Source organism: Tubulanus polymorphus, chromosome 12 (assembly GCF_964204645.1).
Source record: "Tubulanus polymorphus chromosome 12, tnTubPoly1.2, whole genome shotgun sequence".
Classification (NCBI taxonomy): domain Eukaryota; kingdom Metazoa; phylum Nemertea; class Palaeonemertea; order Tubulaniformes; family Tubulanidae; genus Tubulanus; species Tubulanus polymorphus.
This window is the reverse complement of record NC_134036.1, coordinates 6,170,079-6,174,949: the sequence shown is the minus strand read 5'-3', so window position 1 is coordinate 6,174,949 and position 4,871 is coordinate 6,170,079. Positions and strand designations below refer to the sequence as shown.

The 4,871-nt window shown below is 41.5% G+C and overlaps 1 long non-coding RNA gene across 1 annotated transcript; it reads left to right on the top strand.

The window, feature by feature from the left end:
- Nucleotides 1–3,368: 3,368 nt before the first annotated feature.
- LOC141914092 (uncharacterized) lies at nucleotides 3,369–4,601 on the top strand. The gene is made up of 3 exons (XR_012620693.1): nucleotides 3,369–3,704; nucleotides 3,978–4,115; nucleotides 4,178–4,601. It is a non-coding gene; the product is annotated as an uncharacterized LOC141914092 (long non-coding RNA).
- The last annotated feature ends 270 nt before the right edge of the window (nucleotides 4,602–4,871 follow it).

Genomic DNA, 4,871 nt, shown 5'->3' with positions numbered 1-4,871 from the left:
TTTACTTTACTATCTTTACTTTTACGATTATATGGTGTTTTGCTTACCTTAGTCGATTCTTCTAACGTATTAAACTGTCGAAATGAATATTTCTCGTTTTCCCGAACCAGAACCTGTCGACGAATGAATGAAACACGTTACGTCTGATATCTTATTTAAAATTTGCACAGCAGGATATCGATTGGAAACTGATATCGGTGATCCGTTGAGCTAAATCGATACGCACCGGGCTCTCACTTGCCGTGGAACTTAGTGTGAATAATCTTGCGGCCGCCTAGTCCAACCTCGCATACATTACTAATCCATCACCGGTTTTCCTTTGTAACCGTCTAGGTAGCACATATGTCGACGGAAATCTTTAGAAGTTGGGTTCGTTTTTTTTGATACAGTTCTAGTTCTTTGAAACAGAATTGAAGCATTTTAGTAACCTCAGTCTGTATGATTAGAGTAGGTTTTAGAACATGAATTATTCTTTTTTTTAAATGTGCAAATGCCCTTTTACAAAATAACACATTTCAAGGTCCGTTTTCCGAGAGTGGGATTCGTGTAAAGTTTAGATAATCTTCCTTTACATTTGTTCGTTTCGTGAAATGATTCCCGTGAGAATAATCTGACTGGAATCCTTTCTACAATACCCACTACCTACATATAGATGTGCCGTTGAAAATACGAGAAGCGTTCGATTATGATTACTTCAGTCGGAGTTTTTTAATTGAAATTCAGTAATGAATAGATGTTTCGATCGGTAAACTCCAGCCGTTTGCACTTAGTTCAATACTGCTAGACTGCACGATCAACACGTCACCACGCGCTTAAAGTACGTGTGTTTTATGAATACAAGCAGACGAATTTAACCACCTGCTGCATGTCTCAACTCCGGTTACTGACGCTACGTGGCTCCGGTCTAACTGGCCAAATATCTAATGTGGATTGAAAAATTTCGACTCATGCAAGTTCTACTGTACTATAGCACTATATCAAACCACTTAGCCGTTGAAGTCATTGGGACTCGGGCCAAAATTCTTCTGTATTAGGGCATTCCTACACCACTCTCGTTGTGGCAATTTCAGTAAGCGATGAGTCTAGGATTTTTTTTCGGGTTCAACATCGTCGTTCCATCGAATCCGTGCACCGGACAGGAGGGATGGACTCGGAAGCTGCGTCCATATGCTAACAATATATATAGTAATACAGTTTTGATAAACAATCCTATGTTTGGACAAAAGTGTAGGAAACCGATAGGGTTGAAAGGTAAACTTACATATACTCGGCTTTTGATTAAGGCCCCGGTTGTCTAGCTGTGAGAAAATGCCATGATCGTCGGATTTTAGCATGGTTTTTGGCTGGCTGACGACAACTATTAGAAATATAGTCGAAACGTTAAATGAACTACTCATGATTTTATCGTCGCAATACGGATGTAGCGTATTATCAATGTTTATTAAACTAACCATAGAACTTCAAGTGAACGGAAAGGCCGTCATCTCAAAAATCCTCTAGGCATCGCCAGTAATCTTGCGCTTCGTCGAGCGCCCTCAACAGTGGCGACGAAAAATTGTATTTTTTTACTTTAATTTTTTCTCCGCGAGCATAGAGGATATTTTTCAAGAATTGAAAATTACGTTTATAGCTGTTGGTAGTCGAATCTGAGAGGAGCTACATTTTATGAAAAATGTTTGACTGGAAAGTGGAAAATTTATAATAATAATAATAATAATCAACAGAATTACAAGAGGGTTTCTGCGAGAGCAGCAGAAACCCTAATAAAACTTGTTTTGGTGTATGGCATCGTCTTGGTGTGAGCCCTTGATGAGAGAAAATGGGAGCGCGTTATCGGAAGATAATGGCATGTAGTTTTCCAGGACCGCTATGTAAAGCTGGGGTCACTCAGTCCTGGAAGTGGTTGTCTCGACAGAGATCTTACGACCTTAGTGTAACCAACTGTGGTACGTCAGACACTAAACCAAGTTTGTTTTCACAAAGACTTCAGAAGACTTTTAATTCGATTGGATAATTGGAATTTATCAACTAATCGAATTAGAAAAAAAATGAAAAATGAAATAAAACAGTTTTTGGTGTAACCATACCGTGGTACATCAGACACTAAGGTTCTTGGTGAAAAGCTGGCATGTTGCGAGGAAGCCACACGCTAAACTGCTAGTGCGCTTTAAAAAAAAACTCTCCGCTGGTGCCCAGTTCGAAAAATATTAAGCCGTTGAATATTCTGATTCAATGCTGTGCATTTGCTTTCACCACACTGTGACGTCACAGTGTTTTGTCCGAATGTGAATAGTCGGCGATTAAGTGTGAACGTTTACCGGCTACAATCGGGCGGACCGGATGGCTTAGTCGGTCGGCGACTAGCGTGTCACCGCTGTGGCCCAGGTTCGAGTCTCGGAGGAGGCGGGTCAGGATGTGGCAAATGATCTCCGGTAAGCGGGCGAGTCGAGAGTACTGTCCTCCCTGGAATGAGGTTGCTAATGCGTGAGTCCTACAAATAACTGGTGTGGGGTAAATTATGTTTAATTCAGTCGTTTCTGGCTGAATTATTTATTTATCCCACAATACCGGTCCAGGCTGCGGAGTAATTCCCCCAGGGACCTTCGACTTTTTTTACAATATTAGTTTGTTATTTTAGTTTGTTATTTTAAGTTGACTCGTTGTGGTTTAGGACATTTTTTATTTTTGTTTAATTCCTCGAAGAAATCGAAAAAATCCCAGCGAGAATTCCGTAGATCTTTGTAAGTAATGCAGCTATCAATCTCCAGGTAAATTGACAAAACTTCAATGATTTTTTTAAACTTCACCAGCGTAGATGTGTACGCAGCGATGTCTGGTAAACTTGTGTATAAAAGCTAAAAGCTACAATCCAATAAAGAATCGCTCACTGGAGACCTGCCACACGCTCTACTACACAATACTGCCGCGTGACTGCACAAACCCTTAAGCAAACTTCAATATTCCCGAAGCTAAACTCGAAAAAAGTAAAATTGAACCGGAATTATAGTTCAAAACGAGACGTAAATAGAAGGGAAATCTACACTTAAGTTTGTTGGATAGTTTAGATAAAACTGCAGAGTATGCAATGTTAGGCTAAAATCCTAGCATTCGGTATTCTTTCTTAAACTATATGTTTCTCTATGAATAGTCGAATTAAACTCGATGACCTGTAGGCCCCATTGAAAATGTTTGGCACGAATTGAATGGTTCTCGAGGATTAGCGTCACGGACTCGGGTCTGTCACAGGAATGCGCGATCGAGCCATCTGATTGATCTATTCCGGTCGCCTCGGTGATGCAACGTCGCTGATTGGTCGACGTAGGTATTAGAAGCGCGGGTCGAGCCACCCGGTGCCAGTCCGAGAACCGATGTCCAGTGATGAAGGTTAACCTATAAGAGCTCTGCAACAAGGCGTGAAGAGAATGTGTGGCTTCAAGCGAACAACTTACTAATTAGCGGTTGATGATGTTAGGAAAGACTGGAACGTGATGGAATTGTGACGCCGAGCGATTGAGAACGCGAGATGAGACTGACGGCTGTTGGCTGCTGCTGCTGCTGCTGCCGCCGCCGCCGCCGCTGCTGCTGCTGCTGCTGCTGCTGTCGGATTTCAACTGCAAACAGATGACGGCTCACTGGCTGATTAGGACGAGTTGCTGTTGTTGCTGATTTCCGATGTTCTACTTCAAGTCGCACAGGTCGATCAGGTTAGAAATTTCGTATAGAATTCAAAACTCTGAATCGAATCTTTCGAAAATTATCGCGTTTTGATTGTCGAACCAAATTCGGCTTCATTTGAAGCGAAATTGCATTTTAAAATTCTACCACGTTTTTGGTTCTTTTAATCTCAAACTCTAGTTCAGTTTTCAAATGGCTTTTGGTTTTTGTCTTTGATTTATTTCTGGAATTCCTCGGGGTTATATTATTAATTTTATACATTTGTGTCTTTTTGTGTCTTTTTTGGGTTAAACCGAAACCAGTTCGCTACTACTGACAACTACATGTACACGACTCGTTTGTCGCAACGTCCTGAACTAGTTTGCTGCTGCTGCTGCTACTGCATTGGGAACAGCATCAACCCACATTTTGCTGTTTCGGTATCTTTACATTAAGATAAGGTAATTATATTAAACTTTACCCATCCGGAATCGTTTTACAGTTCATCCGATTTCTTTTTCAGCCGGCAATATTTGAGGGCGAGTTACAACATCTTCAAACCTCGAGACGCAGACTCCACTCCGACTACGGCACCATCTTCAAACCTCGAGACGTAGACTCTACTCCGACTACAGCATCTTCAAACCTCGATACGCAGACTCTACTCCGACTACAGCAACATCTCCAAACACCGAGACGCAGACTCTGCACCGACTACAGCAACATCTCCAAACCTTGAGACGCAGACTCTACTCCGACTACAGCAACATCTTCAAACCTCGAGACGCAGACTCTACTCCGACTACGGCACCATCTTCAAACCTCGAGACGCAGACTCTACTCCGACTACGGCACCATCTTCAAACCTCGAGACGCAGACTCTACTCCGACTACGGCACCATCTTCAAACCTCGAGACGCAGACTCTACTCTGACATTTTTCGTTTTGCCGCATGTTATAAAGTAACGTAAATAAACGTTTATCTATATATAAAATGCTCGTCTTAAATAAAATCTCTTTGTCCCGGAAAGGACTCTTCCCCTCACAACTCCATACTCGGAGAAGGACTCTTATTCAAAGGACAAGAAAAGGACAAAGTCAAAAAGGAAAGGACAAACGCAAAGTTCAAATCAAAGCGTTTATTCCAAATTCAAAGAAGGAATTTCTTACAGCTTGTTTGCAAAAGTAAAATTCAACATTTTATTTAAACAAACCAT